At 43.8% G+C, this 22,410-nt stretch overlaps 1 pseudogene; it reads left to right on the top strand.

Annotated features, from left to right (window-relative positions):
- The first annotated feature begins 10,019 nt into the window (after positions 1–10,019).
- On the top strand, positions 10,020–10,135 carry LOC141109177 (5S ribosomal RNA; annotated as a pseudogene).
- The last annotated feature ends 12,275 nt before the right edge of the window (positions 10,136–22,410 follow it).

Below are 22,410 nucleotides of genomic sequence, written 5' to 3'. Positions count from 1 at the left end.
TAACTACAGTGCCAGTTAACTGAGCTGCATTCTGTATCTTTGGTGAATGGACTGTGAATCTGTGCCTTATATGCTAACAAGAGAACTGTTTACTCCACTTTTGTGAATATAATTTATCTACTGCTGCTTATCTGGCAATTAAAGTTACTTCATTTACAATACCACACAGTGTGTTTCCCTCTAAAATACAGCCACGCTAATTCCCCTGCTTACAAGTGTAAGCTGTCTGATCATACTTTGTACGAGTAGGCAGTTACACACTGGCAGGTAGCATCAAATAACTACCCGGAGTGATCAACAGCGCCCTGGTAGTTCATTGAGAACTACAAGCCTGGTGGTATTTGTAGTTTTCACATTCACAGAAAACTGTGAAAGACTGATGCTCACTGTCAAATTAGGGGATCGGGGGGGATGGGGAAGGGGGTGCATGGGTTGCTGCATCTGTAACATGTTACACCCTGGATATGGGTGTAACATGTTACGAAAGGTGAGCTTATTCCTTAAAAAGGCAAAAGCAGGTATATCCTAACAGAATAAGTGATCAAAAATGGCAAATGCAGGTAATTTTGAAGGAAGCTTTTCTTGAGAAGCATGGAAATTGCTATTGCCGACTACTTCTAATGCTGCGTGCACACAATCGGAATTTCTGACAACAAAACCGTGGATTTGTTTCCGAAGGATGTTGGCTCAAACTTGTCTTGCATACACACGGTCACACAAATGTTGTTGGAAATTCCGAAAGTGAGAACGCGGTGACGTACAAGGCGTACGACGAGCCAAGAAAAAGGAAGTTCAATAGCCAGTGCGGCTCCTTCTGCTTGATTCCGAGCATGCGTGAGCTTTTGTGCGATAGACTTGTGTACACACGATCGGACTTTCTGACAAGTGAAGTTGGCGGAAAATTTGAGAACCTGCTCTCAAACATTTGTGGCCGGAAATTCCGACAGCAAATGTTCGATGGAGCATACACACGGTCGGACTTTCTGACAACAAGCTCACATCAAACATTTCCCGTCAGATAGTCCGACCGTGTGTACGCGGCATTACACTGAAAATACTAGTTCCTTGCCTGTCATTTTGACCCTTTGACTTCAATACTGTCACTAACTAAACCTATATGCACTATAGACTTTAGAGCCCTTAGACCGTCCCATGTGTATTGAACGCATATGTTTTAGTGTATTGCATTAAGACATCCTGTTCACTTGCTTAACTGTTTCTGGATTCAGTAATATATGGGTAATTGACCGGGAACAAGTCAGAACTCTTCTGCATACGTTTTCTACTTTTGTGCCAAAGGAAATATTAAAACCACTGGACCAGCATGACAGCCAGGCACCAAGCATTTTTAGGAGGTCAGTTTCATATTCTCTCAGTGCTTCTCTCTCAAGTCTGCATGAATAAGTTATTCACATGTAATAAACAGCAAAATTATCATAGACTAGGCTCTACCTTTTATCATTACAAAGCTGTCCTTTGTGTGTTTGTTACCCTAAAAAAATAAAAAGGATTTTGTTCCTTTAACCACTTCAGCCCCGGAAGGATTTACCCCCTTAATGACCAGGCCATTTTTTGCGATACTGCACTGCGTTACTTTAATTGACAATTGCGCAGGCATGCGATGCTGTACCCAAATAAAATTTATGTCTTTTTTTCCCCCCATAAATAGAGTTTTGTTTTGATGGTATTTGATCACCTGCGGTTTTTATTTTTTGCGCTATAAACAAAAAAAAGTGACAATTTTGAAAAAAAAAAAAAAAAAACAATATTTTTAACTTTCTGCTATAATACATATCCAAAAAAAAAAAATTTCTTCATCAATTTAGGCCAATATGTATTCTGCTACATATTTTTGGTTAAAAAAAATCCCAATAAGCGTATATTGATTGGTTTGCACAAAAGTTATAGCGTCTACAAGCTACAGGATAGATTTTATTGTTTTTACTGGTGATGCCATTTTTAGCAGGACTGCAACATTGCACCAGACAAATCTGACCCTAAGTGGCACTTTTTGGGGCCCAGTGACACCAATACACACTAAAAAAAATGCACTGATCACTGTATAAATGGCACTGGTAGGGAAGGGGTTAACTACAGGGGGTGATCAAAGGGTTAAATGTGTTCCTTCAGTGTGTTTCTAACTGTGTGGGGGAAGTACTGACAGGAAGAACACAGAGATTGCTGTTCCTGATTACTAGGAACAGACGATCTCCATGTTTTCCCGTTAGAACGGGGATCTGCCTTGTTTACATAGGCAGATCTCAGTTCTGCATCTCTGTGAAGCGATCGCAGGGGGCTGGCAGACATTGGGTCCATCGGACACACGCATCGGTTCCTCCTTCATGCAGCGGGCGCGCCCACACTATCTATCACTATCTATTAGGTACAGGTACGTTGTTTCATGCAATACAGCTGCCCTGCCACAGTATATATGTGGTGGGCGGTCCTTAAGTGGTTAAAGCATGTTATACAGCACAGTGCTTGTGCTGTGTAATTTGGCCCCCTGTATCACCCAAAAAACCCGGCTGATCCTGCCTGGCTATGACCTCCCCCCTGTAAACTGACCACAGTATATCATGGCTGCTGAGCCCTGACACTGCGGACAATTTACATGCTCCTGTCAGCCGCTGTCTCTCCTGTCCTCCTCTCCCCCCTCCCTCCTTGTCTGTCAGCTCCGTGTCGGTGCCTTCCCCTTCCCCTCTTGCTGCTGAAATTGCTGTTGATTTTTTACACCATCCTCTCTACTAATGAAAAGTGCTCCAGTGTCTGTGTTTTATTTAAAAAAATACAGCTATATAGCCGTTTACAGAGCGCATATCGGTGCTCACGTGACCCGCCGCCTCTCTCCTCCTCCCCTCCTGACTGACGTCAGCGGGGAATCCTCGGCCCCGCCCACTGCAGTTGTCAGGCCAAGAGAGGCAGCGGGTCACGTGAGCACCGATCGGCGCTCTGTAAACGGCTATATAGCTGCATTTTTTTAAATAAAACACAGACACTGGAGCACTTTACATTTTTAAAAATAGATGATGGTGTGCATTGTGCATAGTGGGTAACAACCACTTTAAGATCCAGTTCAGAGACTTTTCCTAGGCTAAGATAATGTCATCAGTTTGTTGCAGGCAGAAGGAAGCATTTCTTCAGTCCTATCTCTCCCAGTGATTACTTACACTGTAAAGCTTGTAGGAAGTCACAAGTCAGAGGCTACAGCCAGTGGGTTGGGTGGCAAAAGTAGGTAAACACTGGAAGGTACTGCAGAGGTACCAGGATTTACACGGTTGTGTCATTAAAATCGTTTCAGTCCAGGAAGTAAATGCCGACCTGCATAATGTCTGAACAAATACAGTGCCTTGATAAAGTAAAGTATTCATACCTCCTTGAAGTTTTCCACATTTTGTCATGTTAGAACCAAAAAGTAAATGTATTTTATTGGGATTTTATGTGATAGAACAACACAAAGTACATAATTGTGAAATGGAAGGAAAATGATAAATGATTTTCCCATTTTTTTACAAATAAATATGTGAAAAGTGTGGTGTGCATTTGTATTCAGCCCCCCTGAGTCAATGCTTTGTAGAACCACCTTTCTCTGCAATTACAGCTGCAAGTCTTTTTGGGGATGTCTCTGCCAGCTTTGCACATCTAAAGAGTGAAATTTTTGCCCATTTTTCTTTGCAAAATAGCTCAAGCTCTGTCAGATTGGATGGAGAGCGTCTGCGAATAGCAATTTTCAAGTCTTACCACAGATTATCAATAGGATTTAGGTCTGGACTTTGGTTGGGCCATTCTAACACATGAATATGTTTTGATCTAAACCATTCCATCGTAGCTCTGACTGTAAGGTGAACCTCTGCCCCAATCTCAAGTCTTTTGCAGACATTAACAGGTTTTCTTCTAAGATTGCCCTGTATTTATCTCCATCCATCTTCCCATTAACTCTGACCAGCTTCCCTGTCCCTGCTGAAGAAAAGCATCCCCACAACATGATGCTGCCACCACCATGTTTCATGGTGTGTTCAGGGCAATGTGCATTGTTAGTTTTCCGCCACACATAGTGTTTTGCTTTTAGGCCAAAAAGTTCTATTTTGGTCTCCTCTGACCAGAGCACCTTCTTCCACATGTTTGGAGTGTCCCCCACATGGCTTCTCGCAAACTGCAAACAGGACTTACATACATACAGTGGGGCAAAAAAGTATTTAGTCAGCCACCAATTGTGCAAGTTCTCCCACTTAAAAAGTTGAGAGAGGCCTGTAATTGTCATCATAGGTATACCTCAACTATGAGAGACAAAATGTGGAAACAAATCCAGACAATCATATTGTCTGATTTTTGAAAGAATTTATTTGCAAATTATGGTGGAAAATAAGTATTTGGTCGCCTACAAACAAGCAAGATTTCTGGCTCTCACAGACCTGTATCTTCTTTAAGAGGCTCCTCTGTCCTCCACTCATTACCTGTATTAATGGCACCTGTTTGAACTTGTTATCAGTATAAAAGACACCTGTCCACAATGTCAAACAGTCACACTCCAAACTCCACTATGGTGAAGACCAAAGAGCTGTCGAAGGACACCAGAAACAAAATTGTAGACCTGCACCAGGCTGGGAAAAAGACTGAATCTGCAATAGGCAAGCAGCTTGGTGTGAAGAAATCAACTAAGGGAGCAATAATTAGAAAATGGAAGACATACAAGACCACTGATAATCTCCCTCGATCTGAGGTTCCACGCAAGATCTCACCCTGTGGGGTCAAAATGATCACAAGAACGGTGAGCAAAAATCTCAGAACCACACGGGGGTACCTAGTGAATGACTTGCAGAGAGCTGGAACCAACGTAACAAAGGCTACCATCAGTAACACACTACACCGCCAGGGACTCAGATCCTGCAGTGCCAGACGTGTCCCCCTGCTTAAGCCAGTACATGTCCGGGCCCGTCTGAGGTTTGCTAGAGAGCATTTGGATGATCCAGAAGAGGATTGGGAGAATGTCATATAGTCAGATGAAACCAAAGTAGATCTGTTTGGTAGAAACACAACTCGTCGTGTTTGGAGGAGAGAGAATGCTGAGTTGCAACCAAAGAACACCATACCTACTGTGAAACATGGGGGTGGCAACATCATGCTTTGGGGCTGTTTCTCTGCAAAGGGAACAGGATGACGGATCCGTGTACATGAAAGAATAAATGGGGCCATGTATAGTGAGATTTTGAGTGCAAACCTCCTCCCATCAGCAAGGGCATTAAAGATGAAACATGGCTGGGTCTTTCAGCATGACAATGATCCCAAACACACCGCCCAGGCAACGAAGGAGTGGCTTCGTAAGAAGCATTTCAAGGTCCTGGAGTGGCCTAGCCAGTCTCCAGATCTCAACCCCATAGAAAACCTTTGGAGGGAGTTGAAAGTCTGCGTTGCCCAGCGACAGCCCCAAAACATCACTGCTCTAGAGGAGATCTGCATGGAGGAATGAGCCAACATACCAGCAACAGTGTGTGACAACCTTGTGAAGACTTACAGAAAACATTTGACCTCTGTCATTGCCAACAAAGGATATATAACAAAGTATTGAGATTAACTTTTGATATTGACCAAATACTTATTTTCCACCATAATTTGCAAATAAATTCTTTCAAAAATCAGACAATGTGATTGTCTGGATTTGTTTCCACATGTTGTCTCTCATAGTTGAGGTATACCTATGATGACAATTACAGGCCTCTCTCATCTTTTTAAGTGGGAGAACTCTTTAATCATACATCACGGGACACAGAGCCATAGTAATTACTATGTGGGTTATAGGCCACCTTCAGGTGCTGGACACTGGCACACCCTAAAACAGGAAGTTGCCTTCCTATATAACCCCTCCCATACCAGGATCATCTCAGTTTTTTTGCCAGTGTCTAAGGTGTTGGTCACGAGTGAAGATGTGCTGTGCTGAGCTCCACTGGAGCAATCCTTGCTGGGGCTAGCTATGCAGCCGGATCCATTCAAAGTGTCTTTTAGGCCAAATCGAATGGTGCCCGGGCCGCGTATCCGAAGAAACGAGGTTTTGCTTGTAAACGCTTCTCTTTTTAGAGAGCTGGACCCCGGGATCCAGTACTTTTGGTATTAAGGCCATAGTTTTACTGGCGGGGTGCTATTACAGGTCCAGGATTGTGGGTTCCCCGAGGTTCCCCGGTTCCTGAAGGTTTGTTAACGGAACCCACCGTGAAGGGTGAAGATTGGGTCTGTTGATTTTACCACAGAAAACCCTGCGGCGGGAAAGGCAAGTGGAGTTTTCTAAGGAATTTTTAAATTTTCTTATGAAATGTCTCCTTTGAAGTAAATGTTGTTATGCCTAAGTTTCACCACTGGGGGCTGTATGGAGCCACATACCTTCTCATGCTTTGCTCAGAGATTACGCTGTGTCACAGAAGCAGCAGACTTTTTTCCTCCAGCTAGCAGGCAGACCTCCGGTAAGTTTGGGGGGTTTTGCTTACTCCAGACAACCCCCACCTGGGCTGAACTCTTCCCCTCTTCATGAGGCTGCGTATAAGGGAGAACTAAAAATGATCAGCAATGCCGTTTTCTTTCACTGCCCCTCCTCGGCGGCGGCTTCCAGGTTTCCTGCACGCCATTCCTCCCTCACTCACAAGTGTGCGGCGTTGGCGTCCTCGAATGCAGGAGTGTGTTTAAAAAAAAAAAACTCCATTTGTGCTGGCTGCAAAATTGTCGGAGAGACATAAGAGTAGAGGTCGACCGATATGGGTTTTTCTCTGGCCGATGCCAAAGCCGATATTTAGAAATCGCGGTGGCCGATGGCCGATATATGATGCCGATTTTTTTGGGCTGATATATTAGGCCGATTTCTTTTTTTTTTTTCCCTTCATCGCATAAAATCTAACAGTTAGACCCCTTTCACACTGGGGCGTTTTTCAGGCACTTTTGGGCTAAAAATAGCGCCTGTAAAACGGCTCCCCTGCAGTCTATGTGAAAGCTCGAGTGCTTTCACACTGAGGCGATGCGCTGGCAGGATGTTAAAAAAAAGTCCTGCAAGCGGCATCTTTGGAGCGGTGTATACCGCTCCTCCACCACTCCTGCCCATTGAAATGAATGCGCACCGCTGCCGAAGCGCCTGCAAAGCGTTTCGGCAGCAGCGCTTCAGGGGCGCATTTAACCCCTTCTTCGGCCGCTAGCTGGGTTATAAGCGCCCCGCTAGCAGCCGAATAGCGCCGCTAAAATGACGGTAAAGCGCCGCTAAAACTAACATTGTTTTACCGTCAACGCATGCCCGCTCCAGTGTGAAAGCAGCCTTAAGTAATAAGTGATACAGAACATTTTTTATATTTAAACATTTATTAAACAAAACAAACCTCCAATCAGTTCACTTGTATGTATAATTTAGATTAAAAAAAAAAAAACTATCTTAAATATTAAATACACAAAAACAGGTAATCAAAACTTTTGGACGAAAAAAAATGGGCTAACTTTACTGCTTTTTTTTTTTTTTTTTTTATTTCATTAGTGTATTTTTTCAAAAAAAATTGCGTTTGAAAGACCGCTGCGCAAATACCGTGTGACATAAAATATTGCAACAACCGCTATTTTATTCCCTAGGGTCTCTGCTAGAAAAAATATATATAATGTTTGGGGGTTCTAAGTGATTTTCTAGCAGAAAATACAGGATTTTTACTTGTAAGCAACAAGTGTCAGAAAAGATTTAGTCTTTAAATGGTTAAACTGAGAACTTCTCCACTGAGTTCAGTCTATTGATAAAAGAACCTGAAAGAGATACAATGTATCTTCTTATCAGACTTGGCAGGCTGCCCAGAGGAGGAGAGAAGAAAACTTGCATTGACTTCTATTACAGAAGTCATTTGCAAGTCCCAGCACAATCAGCCGATGCCGATTAAGTAAAAAAAGCCAAATATCGGCCGATATATCGGTCGACCTCTACATAAGAGCAAAGAGGAGCATGAAAGGTTTTGGTGACACAGGCATTTCCTATTTGACACATTTACTATTTGCACCAGGCTGAGCATTAATAGTAGCGGCAGTGGCTGGACTATTGCTCAAGCAGTGGAAGCGATTTCTTCTGGTAGTACCTCTGCTTTGTGCATCGGGCTAAGGTCAGAAGGAGGGGTTGAAACACCCCCAAAAAAGAGCTAAAAGGGGCTCCCTGAAAGCTCTGGAGGACCCTCAAACTAAGGAACTAGGGGCAGGAGAAGACAAATTCCCTCAGGGGACCGTGGTGAGGCTAATTAGTCCTCTTCTGAGGTGTCAAATGCGGGAGAATCAGCTGTTTCAATCTTAAGATTGATGGTGCAATTTCTTGCTGAATGATCCGCTAAACATTTATGTACCCTTAACTGAGTGTTTGGGTTCGCTAAAGCCTCCTCAAGCTGTGCATGCCTTTTCCTGTCCATTCATTGTTGGAAAAGCTTTTTTGTATCTGAGAGGATCACCCAGATAAGTATTATTTTCCCTCTTAAAACGTTTTCACACTTTATCCTATGGTGGAGGAAATTCACTAAGTAGGATATACCAGCAATTAACGCTGCTATATCCTCTGTGAATAAGAGTTTGACTTGTCCGGCAGACAATGCTCAAATGCTTAGGGATCCACCGCCCAAAAAGTTGGAATTCCTATTAAAGAAAAACAAAAAAAAACAGTTTAAACAGGTGTTCAAGGTTATCCTGCTCAGCAGGCCCAGGATCTGGCAGCTTTATGTTTGCAATAGTTGCTATGAGAGATTCTATCCTTCAGGCCTTGCGCCCTTCGCTAAGCACCATGCCGAAGCTCCTGGCTAGTCTTCCTTATTGCAGTGAAACTTTTGGGGATGTTTTGGATAATACATCCAAAGAAATTCTAGTGGAAAAAGTACCCCTTTTGCCATTTAAGAAAAGGAGTAAATGTATTTTAGTTTTAAAGCTGCTTCTTCTGTGCCAGGGGCATCAGCCTCCAGGCAGTCACGATGGCTTCCGCCGTCAGGTTCAAGAGGTAATCCTCAGGGTTAACCCGAGGGAGAAGAGGTCTTGGGGGAGGAAACCTACAAGATACTGAAGCCTCCTTATAAAGAGGGTCCCCGCTCCCGCAATAGGGGGAATTCTTCTGCAGTTCTCAAGGATCTGGCAGGAAGAGTGTCAAGACGAATGGGGGACTTCAATAGCTCCAAGGTACAAACTGGAGTTCCAAGAGTTCCCGTCTCCTCGTTTTCTCAAATCAAACGTTCCTAAGGATCCAGAGAAAAAGAAGTCTTTCTCTCAAGCATTGGACCATCTTTTGGCAAAAAGTGATCATGGTGACCCCCATTTAAGAGCAGAGGTTGGGGTTTGGTTAAATCCAAATGGACATTCTGGATCTCAAAAATCTAAATTCAGTTCCTGAAAATAACCACTCTTTTTTCGTATGGAGTCAATCCAATCAGTTATCCCCATCCTACAAGGAGGAGAACTTCTGGCGTCAATCGACGTCAAAGATGCATACCTCCATATGCCCATTTCCTCGCTCACTAGTAATATCTACTTTTGGAAAATCTTCATTTTCAGTGTGTAGCTCTGCTTTCCGGTCTAGCTACTGCACCTTGAGTGTTTACAAAGGTTCTGGCCAGATTAAGGGCCCAAGGAATAACGATTATGGTTTACCTGGATGATCTGTTCTTGATAGTCTAGTCGGTAGCCCGTTTAGACCAAAGTATGGTCACCACATTCAACTACTTGGAATATCTAGGTCGGATTCTCAGCCTAGAAGAAATCTTCTTTAAAACCATGAAGAAGGCTAAAATACTTGGGTCTGATCATAGGTACACCCAGAAAAGGGTATTCTTGCCCCAGGCAAAAATCAGCGCCATAAAGGAACTGATTTAGGTGGTTGAAGCAAGATGAATTCTTCTATCCAACTTTGCATGAGGTTGTTGGGAAAGATGGTGGCTTCATTCGAGGCCGTTCCTTATGCTCAGTTTCATTCAAGACTGCTGCAAAACAGTATCCTATCGGCTTGGAACAAAGGGTTCAAGCTCTAGATTCCCAATGTGTCCAACTCCAAAGCCTATGGCCACATCACCCTGAAAGTGCACGATCTCATCTGATCTTGGAGGCTAAGCAAGGTCGGGCCTGGTTAGTACTCGGATGGACCACCTGGAAATACCAGGTGCTGTAGGCTGGGTACGCCGGAGCCTCAGTTTATGGTTAATATCCAAAAATCTGCAAAGGGGAAAATCCTTCCTTCAGTTACCATGGAAGTGGCCCAGATCAGAAATGGCCTTGCCCATTATCATTCTAGAAATTCAGGCAGAGCACTTGGTTCTGAGGGCCTGAACGTTCAGTTTACGGTATTGTCCTGCCAGGATTCAATCCGACTATGCCAACAATGGCCTATAATAATCACCAATGGGGCACAGGAAGTTGTGCGGCCCAGAGAAAGGTGAATCATATCCTATCTTGGGCAGAAAACAATGTACTTTGCCTATTGGTGGTCTTCATCCTAGGAATAGAAAATTGGCAGGCGGACTACTTGAGTCGCCAGCAGTTGTTCCCGGGAGAATGGTTCCTTCACCCCGATATCTTCCTGTCAATATGTCAAAGATGGGGGATCCCAGACATAGATCTGTTTACATCCAGGTTCAACAAAGAAATCGACAACTTTGTGTCAAAAACAAAGGATCCACTAGCATGCGCAACAGATACCTTGCTATTCCCGTGGAATCAGTTCTCACTGATTTATGCATTTCCTCTTATTCTGCCTGTGCCCACGACTTCTTCACAGGATCAAGCAGGAAGGGAAGTCGGTGAGTCTTGTGGCCCCCAGTGGGGCCCAGGAAATCTTGGTATGCAGAGATCGTAAACATGACCGTAGGGAACCCATGGACCCTATCGCCACGGCCAGACCTTCTTTTGCAAGGTCCGGTATTCCATCCTACTTTACAATTGCAAAATTTAACGGTTTGGCTATTGAAACCCACACTCTGAAGAAACGTGGGCTGTCAGGTTCAGTGGTTTCTATCTTGGTTAATACAAGGGAGCCGGCCTCAATCATTATATATTATGGAGTCTGGGAAGCATATGTCTCCGGGTGTGAAACCAGGGGTTGCACCCCAGGAAATAGGTCAAAGGTAGAATCCTTGACTTTCTGCAGATGGGGTGAGAAATAAAGCTGGCCTTGAGTGCTAAGGACAGGTTTCGGCCTTATCAGTATTATTTCAACGACCACTTGCTTCACTTTCTTTGGTTCGTAACCTTATTCAGTGGGTAACATGGCTTAATCCCCGGTTAGGTCACCCCTGAACCCTTAGGACTTGAATTTAGTTTTGGCGGCATTACAAAACAGCCTTTTTTTGGACCGATACAACATACTCTCTTGATCCTTTTTTGACAAAGAAACTGTTTTTTTCTGGTAACCATATCTGCTGCAAGAAGGGTATCAGAATTGGCTGCTTTTTCTTGTAATGAGCTATATTTATTATTGTTCACAGGGATAAGGTAGTGTTGCGTCCTCATCCTAACTTTTTACCGAAGGTAGTATCAGGTTTTTATCTAAACCAGGATATTGTTCTATCTTCATTTTTTCCAGAACCCCTGTTCTATGGAAGAAAAATCACTACATTCTCTTGATGTGGTGAGAGCAGTCAAAGTCTACTTAACCACTTTACAACTGGGCACTTAAACCCCCTTCCTAACCAGACCAATTTTCAGCTTTCGGTGCTCTTACATTTTGAATGACAATTACTCAGTTATGCAACACTGTACCCATATGAAATTTTTGTCCTTTTTTTCATGCAAATAGAGCATTCTTTTGGTGGTATTTCATCATCGCTGGGTTTTTTATTTTTTGCGCTATAGATCAAAAAAGACTGAAAATTCGGTAAAAAAAAAATCTTTGTTTCTGTTAAAATTTATTGCAGAGTATTGGCAGAATATTGCACATTATTGCAGAGTATTGCACAGTGTGGGCACAGAGCAGCGCTGTGGGCACTACACATCCAGCCACAGCGCTGCTAAAAACGATCTCTCCCCCCTCTCCCCTCACACTGTACAGATCAGTACAGAGAGGGGAGGGAGGAACCAGCGTCATGACATGACGCCGGTTTGTTTACAAGTGATCGCTCTGTCATTTGACAGAGCGATCACGTGGTAAACGCCCGCTACAAGCGGCCATTTAGCACGATCCGTGATGCGCCGACGGATGTTTGCGGGAGCACGCCTCAGGGGGCGCGCGAGAGCAACATTCTGGGAGGACGTCCATGGACGCCCTCCCAGAATAAGCCGACCGCGCTGCAACCGTCTTTCCCTATGGCCCAGTCGGCAAGTGGTTAAAGACGACTGCTCAGATTCGGAAAACGGATGTTTTCTTCGTATTGCCTGAAGGTCCTAAAAGAGGACAGGCAGCATGGAAATCTAATATTCTAAATGGATTCGACAAGTAATCGTTCTAGCTTATGGTTTAAAGAGGTAGTTTCTACCCTCTCAAATCAAAACGCACTCCTCTAAGGGTATTAGTGCTTCGTGGGCAGTGCATCACCAAGTCTCCATGGCTCAAATCTGCAAGACCGCAACTTTTTCTTCAATCCATACATTTACCAGATTCTATCAGGTGGATGTAAAAAGACATGAGGATGTTGCCTTTGGGTGCAGTGTGCTGCAGGCAGCAGTATATGTCCTCTGATCTCATGGTGCCCCACTTTGGTTGTGTCTCCCTCCCCTCAGTTGCCATTGCTCTGGGACATCCCACATAGTAACTACTATGGCTCTGTGTCCCGTGATGTACGATTAAAGAAAATAGGATTTTTAGAACAGCTTACCTGTAAAATCCTTTTCTTTTGAAGTACATCTGGGACACAGAGGTCCCACTCCTCTTTCTAGTATACACGTGTATTGCTTTGCTACAAAACTGAGATGCTCCCGGTATGGGAGGGGTTATATAGGGAGGCAATTTCCTGTTTAGGGTGTGCCAGTTTCCAGCACCTGAAGGTGGCCTATAACCCACATAGTAATTACTATGGCTCTGTGCCCCGTGATGTACTTCAAAAGAAAAGGATTTTATAGGTAATCTGTTATAAAAATCCTATTTTTTATATAACCTAACCCTGCTTTAACCTTCTCCACAACTTTATCCCTGACCTGTCTGGTGTGTTCCTTGGCCTTCCTGATGCTGTTTGTTCACTAAGGTTCTCTAACAAACCTCTGAGGGCTTCACAGAACATCTGTATTTCTACTGAGAATAAATGACACACAGGTGGACTCTGTTTACTAATTAGGTGACTTCTGAAGGCAATTGGTTCCACTAGATTTTAGTTAGGGGTATCAGAGTAAAGGAAGCTGAATACAAATGCACGTCACGCTTTTCACATATTTGTAAAAAAAAATGAAAACCATTTATCATTTTTCTTCCACTTCACAATTATGTGCCACTTTGAGTTGGTCTATCACATAAAATCTCAACAAAATACATTTACGTTTTTGGTTGTAACATGACAAAATGTGGAAAATTTCAAGGGGTGTGAATACTTTTTCAAGGCACTGTACAGTCCATCCTGCTAGGGAAAAAAAGTGGATAAAGGCATTATGATCACCTTGATAGATAATAAATACCTGTAAGGCAGCCCATACATTGATCATTATTTTTTACATTCAACCAGGGAGTTGGATGAAAAAAAAAAGATCTGATCCCCCCTCCATCCACAGATTTGATGTGGATGTAGAAATCCTTCCCACTGTGGGATTGTATTCTGACAGCGGGGAGCCTTCCCCACCATCAGAATACAATGATCATTCAGGAAAAACCTGACAGGCTGGTTGCACACAAGCGGATCGATAGATTAACTTGCGTACAGCCAACCTGCTCATGGATCGACTCGGGTACAATCAGCCTGCCCATATATGGATCGAATGTCAGCTGGTTCCTGCTAAACCGGCCGAGATTCGATCTCTCTATGGCCAGTTTTAGAGCTCCTAGTGGAGAGATAGAAGCTGAACAAACGTATCTGTATTCCGCATAAGACACAGAGAATGCACTGAAAACCGCAACAAAAAAGAAACTCGGGTCTAATTCACACTTGCGTCCAGGGAGCTATAGTTTTACCGCCCCTGACTGCCCACCTTAAGCTACAATGGCAGCCAGATTTGGTTGTACACATACTTCGGCAAAAATTATATCTCATGATAAAGTGAATGGGGTCATGCCGAAATCGCCTTGCAAATGCATGTAAGGTACGTGGTTGCGAAGCAGTGGTGTGAGCTTTTCACGGTTAAAACCGGCAGTAAGGAGGTGACATATCACCTTCCAGCCACCAGTCAAACACCCTCTGAAAAGTGATCTATGGTGGATATCTCTTCAGAGGGAAGGCAAGGGCTGCTGCAAGTCCAAATGGGCGATAAGACCCCATTCACACCTCAGCTTGAAGCTCCAAACTGCTGGAGGAGGGAAAAAATCAATTATTCTCTAGGTAGATGGTTCACATTTCCACTCCCAAGTCGTCTGAAGCTCAAAACATTTTGGAGCTTTTTTTGTAGCTTAAATTGGGCAGATTTGCGCGTTTTTGGCACATTTTATCCCCATAGAAATTAATGGAAATGCGCGGTTTGCACATCTTTGTGTGCATTCATGCATTTTGTCGCACGTTATGGCGCAATTTTCTACTCAACTGAAAAAATGTAAAAAAAAAAATAATAATATATGAATAAATAAATGTAAAATAGATAATACTAAAAATCATCATAAATAAACTAAATTAATAATATGTAATAATACATAATTTCACCCCTAACCTTAAAAATGTTTTTAATAAATTATTATTAATATTAATAAACCGCTAAACCCGAACAAAAAAATACATTATTAATAAAAATATTAATAATTTATTTTGTGTTAGGTTTAGGGTGTTTAGTTATTATTGTTTTATTTTTTTTTAGGGGTTGATTATTTATTAGTACATAGTATTAATTTATTGTATATATTATTTATGATTATTTTTATTTGTGTATTTTACATTTATTTATAATTATTATTATTAGTAGTTGTAGTATTAACACCCTAACAAAAAAATTAAATAAATAAATAACCCTAACCTTAACCCCTTACCCTAACAAAAAAAATGAATAATAATAAAAAAAGAAATAAAAGCTATAATAGCTGAAAAACCTAGCAACAAATGATGCATCATATGATAGTTTTCTCTATTGGCTAATTTAAAAAAAAAAAAAGTTCAAAGGCGCTGTAAAAAAGCCCAAATTGCACGTAAAAACGCTGGAAAAAAGCTCAAAGACGCTAAGCTCAGGGGTCAATGCAGCCTAAGAGTGGAAATAGTTATTTTTTTAAAGCAGAAACTTGTTTGATTTTTTTTTGTTGAAAGAATGAATTTGTGTCAGTTAAAGCGGAGTTCCAGTCATACATTTTTTTTACATTAATCAGCAGCATTATATCTAAATAACAACCTTTGGGGAAAAAAAAAAATTCTTTACTAACCTTTTCTGGACTGTTGCTAGGGGGTCCCTTGTAATCTGCCTCTTCCTCTCCAAGGCACCTGACGTAATTTCCCTCGGCGCCCGTGCTCGCTAATGCTCCTGGGAGATGTCTGTCATCATTTCCCAGGAGTCACTGGGCAGCACCGAGGGCTTCGTTGCCACCACAACAGGGGCAGGCACTTAAGACGCCACCGCCCATTTTGATGGCAACAACAGAAGTGTACAGCGCATGCACGAGAACGAGCGGTGCATGCTGGTAGCTCAGCTGCACCAGAGCCCAAAAGATAGTGCTTGTGGGCTTCACATGCGCACAAGCACTATGGAAACTTGCACAAAACAGGAATATAAGATATATTTTTCTCTAAAATCGACAATCAAGCTCCGATTATTAACACAAACGTGAGTGCTTTAAATATCCATTATAAACAAAAGATATGAATATTAAAAAAAAAAACAGCGTGAACACCCCTTTAAATTCTTTCGTTTTGAATATCCAGTTGTTTGGACATCACATCATTAAAGGTCAATTAACCCATTGGTGCCGGCCGCACGCAAATATGCGGCCTCTCAGTGGGTGGGCCTTGGCACCAAGCGGCCACATATTTGCATGAATTGGTGTGAATACAGCTGTGTACTCAAGGCACAGTTACCGGCGGCTAATGGAAAGCTCCCAATAGCTACTTCATTCGGGAGCTTTTCGATCATGTGACAGCCAATCACGTCAGTTACATGATCATAAACCTCGCCCACCTCCCAGCATCAAAAACCCCTTATATAACCAGAATTTGTGAAGTAGATGGAACAGTTATGGGTCTGTTTTAATGGGAGAATGGAGCATTGGTGTTCCTGGCTCCAGTAAAGAGGAACTCTTGATATGGAGGATCATTGTTGGAACTGTTCACATACAGGCTGTGGAAGCTGAATAAGTAAAGGGCTAGAAAATAGTAATAAATATACCTCTAGCTATGACCTCTGTGGCAAATGGAGAAAGCATCATGGTTTGGGTGACCTGTGAAGAGTGAGTACAGAGTTTCTGCTAAAACGAATTATGATGGTATTAGACAGCCATCTGGAAGCAGTTGTACCCATGGTGCAGAGTGTCGCTCCAGGAATGGTCCCCTATCTCAGGTGGTAAACAGACACTTCAGGGAGATCTTCACATTATTGCATTAGAAAACAATGAGAGCTGAGCGGAACCACAGAGATTGACATTCCTGGAAGTTTCCATTTCTTAGCAGATTTCTGGGGCCTACTTCTAGTGATCACAGCTGTGTTCTGTACTTCGGGCAACAGGAGAGTGGAGTATTTGAACCTTTTTATAGGCATAGTTGACAATATTCAATGTGACGAGGTCGCATGACATTCACACACTTCCTCACCCGAAGCTGACATCTTCTACTCGGGTGTTAGGTCTTCAGCCACCTTGGTTGGCCATTGCAGGTAGATGCAACCCAGACACATGCACAAGAGTTGCTTCATCCTGGCAGCAATGCCTTCGTTTTTATCATTAATTCTGCTGTAACCCCTTCCCGCCTAATGGTAAAACAAATGTTAATGCCTAAAAACAATTTAGCAAATTTGACATGTGTTAGTAAAACTGTACATATCATCACAACTACTTTGAGCATTCAGATGGATTATACCTTGTTTTTTCAGGACAAATTGGGTTTACATTTGGGGTGTAAATGGTAATGGATATCTCCTGACCCAAAAGAGTAAAAAAAAAAAAGAAGCTGAATATTTCTTGCTACTACCATAACCTACCACCAAAAAAAACAACACAAAATAAATTGTCTTGCTCCCAACGATCACAGCAATACCACAAATGTGTATAGACAGTGTAGAGACAGAACTTCAAAGTGGGTACACCTGTTAAGGATGTCCTTAAATTACTAACCCAAAAAACACACTCTCTGAGCATGCCCAGAAAAATCCAAGTGCTGTTCACACACAAAAAGCACCAAAAAAAAAAAAAGGCCCTGAGCATGCCCAGACCAACCCAAATGCATTTCAAACACCAAAAGCCACAGATAAAAAACAAAGTCCCTGAACAACCCAAATGCAGCTAGCACAAAATAAGCCACCCACCTTCCCCCCCGTCCAAAATTAAGCACACCATCCAGCATGCTACAAAATTACAGATAGGACAAACACCCCCCGGTCCAGGGGGGCAAACAAAGAGCCTAACATGAGCAAAAGTTATACAACAAATACCGTTGCAGTCTATGGGAATTGACTTGTTAATTTTGCGAGTCCCCACTTGGCTGGCTTATATTCTAGTTATTGGTCGTAAAATGGGTAGGGGGGCCCAGGTCCCACCCTGAGGGACATATATCAATGTCACCAATTTGGACAACCCCAAAAACGAAACAAGACGTGCCCTAAAAATGCAAAATTGCTTAAAAGCAAGTAACTTGGGGGCTTACTCTGCCTGTAAAGTGGTGCATCTGTAGCATGTATCCAAAATGCGGCTTCAAAGATGTACGGCTTTAGAGAAAACTTACAAATCTACATTGCAGCTGCAAGATTTTAACCCAAAACCAAAAATAGCCTGCCCCCCCAATACATACAAGGCCATGTGGGTCTGTTAAGGCTTAAAATGTGAACCCCCACGTGAATACCACCCCAAACTAAAAAAATATTGTGCCCCTCCCACACACTAACAAACCCCTAGCCAAACACACAGCATGCCAGCCCAAGAAAGGGGGGTGGATGCTTGGGGGCAGGAGGGGCTCGGGCATCCCAAAAGTCAACCACCTTGTTCCCATATTCAGGGGGACAAGGGCCTCTTCCACACAACCCTAGGCTGGGGTTGTGGGGGGCTGCAGACAGGGGACTTTCCGGAATTTGAAAAGCCCCTTTAAACTAGTGGGTACAAGTTGCTTTTGTGGTTGGTATTGGGCTGAGCCCAACATGCCCCAAATGTTGAGTGCATGTGGCCTTGTATGGTTCAGGAGGGGGTTGGGCGATCGCTCTTCTTGCCCCTTTCCTAGCTGGCCCTGTTGTATGCTCTGAAAAAGGATGTGGTTTGGATTGGTGAAGGCAGCTCACAGCCTTTGGAGAATAGAGTAGAGTGTGGAGTTCCCCTTTAAAAGCAAAAGTTAGCCCAAGGAAATCATATGCATTAGAGGGGGAAGGTTAAATGCCCTTTTGGGTGGAGCTAGAGGAGCGCGAGTCTTTTTACATAATTTTAACAAGGTGCATGTCACATGTTGGTAACGTAACATGCTAACATGACCTGTGTGCAAAGCTCCTTAAAAAAATACATAGACGTGAACGAGCATAGAAAAAAAAGTGTCAAGTTTAGAGGTGCGCCCGTTCAACCCATGCAATTGTATGTACGTTGCTTAAAGCGGGAGTCCAGCGACCTATCGGTTTTTTGTTTTTTTTCCGTTCATTGAGAAACTTTGCTTATCAAAATATAATACTCACTGTTTGTGTTTAATATTTCCGCTTCTTTCTGATTTCGTCCACAAGAATAACTTATAAAATGCGATGCCGGCCGTTTTCATCTTGCTTGTGGGCATGTGAAGCCCACAAGCATTTATTTCCGGGACGCGGTGAATGCTGTTCCCGGCATTCACCGCTCGTTCCCGCGCATGCTCATTGGGAACAGCGAGCAGCACCGTAAAATGCTGGGTTGTCATCACAACGGGCGATGCCGTCGGAAGTTCCCGCCCCATTGTGATGGCAACCAAACAGCGCACTGAATCTTGGGAAGCCTGACACTAAGCACCCAGGAGACAGTGTGGAACAGGGGAAAGGCATTAAACACGCCTACTCCCACGGGTGGAGAGACAGGAAGTGCAACTATAAAGTAAAATATAAAGGTAATTATGGCGATAAAAAAATTTTAGTGCGGCATTTGAGCATCTATGAATTTAACTGAATAGGGTAAGATTAACTTAAAAATTTGGGTGAACCCCCGCTTTAACATTTACTAAGATTTTGCCCACACAGTGAACAAGCGCAACAGCCGCTTGCGCATGCGCACTGCTTACATTGATCTCATGCAGTTCTAAAAGTACTTGCGGACACAGCAGGCTTTCTCTGAAAAAGTTACTTTCTCATTCTATTTTTGGCATATTTGTTACTTGGGCAGTTGTTACTAAACTTCCTCACATCACCCCATAATAATGGCACCTCCATCTTCTGTCAATATTGATTTGGAGATGCCGTACGCCATGCCCATAGTAGCGCACAGATTGCATTCTTCCGTGTGCCAAGATCGCTATAGTAAATGGGGGATTCACGCTCTGTTACCGGCGCACAATTTCGTAAATATGGAAATGTGCCGTGCGCCTCTACTGATGGCACACAGCTTTCATAAATCACCCCCAGTGTGTCGCAGTTTGTTGTGTATAGGGTTGTGTAGCCGCAGACTGGTCAGGGTACCCTTGCTGACCAGTGTCCACAACCAAAAGCACCTACAATGGACATGTGTGAGCATCATATCTGGACCACAGAGTAATGCCAGAAGGTGGTCTGGTCTGATAAATGCAAGAATAGGTTGAGGAATACAAGGAGTTTGAGGTGCTGACTTGTGTGAGCAGGGTACAGCGTGGTGTGCCGGCTAACAGAGATTACATAGATACCAGATTAAACAACAACTGTATTCACAGGAAATTCCAACAAGATACAACCAGGCCTGGCAGGTAGACACAGCTGTCCCAAGCAACTTACAGAATCTGCAAAAAATATCTTTTAGATCGGGTGATCATCTGGGAGGTTACTCCAAGCAGAGGATAGGAGTAGTACCTAAGGCAAGCTGTCCCTACTCCTCCAGAACCTCTCCCTAGCTCTCAAAACTTTCCCTGACAGATGATAGTCAGAGTACTTTGCAGGGAGTTGCCCAAGGTTTAACTGAATTGAAAGGTGGACCCCACCGTCTTCCGTGAGGTCAAAATCTGAAGTCATCCTCTGCACGATGTTCAGAGGTCTCAGGGGTTTGGGAGTCATGGCCGGCCACACCCCCTTCATCTGAGTTGGTTGCTGTATCCATAGAGGAGTCCAGGGTTTCAGCAGGACTTTTTGTATCTCGACTCAGCCCCTCTAGACTGTTTGCAGGTGAATCAGTGGGACTCTCTTCATCCGTATCAGCTTGTGCCTGAGGCCTGGACTCAGATGGAGGTAGATACCACTCAAAGGAAACACCTTGGGCTGGTGGGATATCCTTTGGCTACTGTCCTCACAGTCGGCAACGGGCCTGATGGAACAGTCCCCACTCAGGTTGTAGGGCCTCACAAGATTGTGGTGGAGTCACTTCTTGACTGGTTCAAGTCCTTCTGAGATCACATTGAACAGAGGGGTTGGTAAAAATGGCTGTTTCTCCACCCAGTACAGGGTATTTCACCAACACGGGTCCTGTTCTCTCAATGAGACTTGCTAGATCGAGGGTGGAAAAGTAGTGAGCCTGGCCTAGCTCCATAAACACATTACTCTACCTGTGGCGGGGCATCCCAGTGGGTGCAGGCACCCAGTTTGCAATATAATCCGCGCAGAACCTCATACTACCGTCCTTTTTGCATACCAGGACAATTCATGGGCTGCGACTCTTTGATTATCCCACTCTGTAACATATTGGGAATAAAGTCCTTGACCTCCTCGGATAAGGCTGGCGGTATAAACCGGCATCTTTCCCGAATAGGAGGGGCATCCCCCATCGCCTCTGTGCACCCATAGTCCTCAGTGCTAGTCGCAAAGACCAGTAAATGCCTTTCTAGCAGTTGGTGAAGGAGGTGGTGCTAGGATAGCAGGTATTCCTGAAAGGGGATGGCCAGTTGGTCTAACAGCTGTTAGTGCTGTTCAACATTCAGGGATGTTATAGCAGTTTGCAGCGGGGCACATATGGCCTCTACCACTGGTTGGGTCCTTAAAATGCAGTGTTTGTGTGCCACTTAGAGGCCCGCAAGGGTTGTGTGATTTGGGAGTGAAACCGGAGTGGTTCACAAATTGATCAGCTGGACCAGGACTTTACCCCTGTGTACCTAAGACAGGGAGCAGTCCGTAAACCATTCCCCTGGCACCCCTAGGTCCTTACGGGGTTCCACAATCCCTGTAGCCCCTTGCAGCTTCTTGTGGGCCCCAGTGGGCAAAGACCAGACAACCTCTTGTAGGGGAGCTAGTAATAACTTTTGTTTGGGAGGTGGGTACTGCAGAGCTTACTGGGCTGTTGGGTTATCATGACCCCTACTTCATATATACATGTATTTTCACCCAGGTAACTGCTTCAACTATAGTTGGCAAATTGTTGGCTGTTTTCATGCAGAACCTGGAGGGATCCAGGTGGTTTTGAGTCCCAAACTGTTGTGCATAGAACTCGTATTCCTTGACAGTGATTTCAGACCCTATGTCGATCAGACAAGGGCCCATCTGGCCATTCACTAGAGCGTTGACTATGGGGCTCAGTGCGGCCATTGTCTCAGGTCCCTTGGGACTTTGTGGTGCTGTTCTCAGGGGTTGTACCTTTGTCCCAGGAACCTCTAGTTTAATTTCAGCCTCTGCTCTATCCTATTCTCAGGCCATCCAGAATACCCACAGGTTTGTGCCTCTTTGTTATGGTAACTGCAGCCTCTGCATCTTCTTCCCCCTGCACCATTTCTTCTACTACTATGTCACAAAGTGAGGGAAGATTGAGTCTTTACTCGTTTCTGTAGAGCTCTTCTATTGGGACTAGCCATCGTTCCTCCCACAAACTGGTCCCACAACAACTTGTCTGGGGGGGCCTACATCGGCACAGCCATGCATGTCTTTCTTCTCTAGCCAATTCCTAAGATTTTGAGGACTACCACAAAGTGGGTGAGGCTTTTGTCCTCCTGCTGCCTGCAGACAAAAAAAAATGCGCCTCAGTTCCAACACTGTCACGTTCTCTCCAAGCAGGCCTTCCAGCAGCGCTACAATTTGTTCTAGGCTAGCCCGTGAGTTTCCAGTAGCACCATCATTGCTTCATGAGCATCATCCTCTAGCGAGGTAATGCGA

The sequence above is a fragment of the Aquarana catesbeiana genome, linkage group LG09 (genome assembly GCF_042186555.1).
Source record: "Aquarana catesbeiana isolate 2022-GZ linkage group LG09, ASM4218655v1, whole genome shotgun sequence".
NCBI lineage: Eukaryota > Metazoa > Chordata > Amphibia > Anura > Ranidae > Aquarana > Aquarana catesbeiana.
The sequence above is the reverse complement of the archived record's forward strand: the minus strand, read 5'-3'. Positions and strand labels throughout refer to the sequence as shown.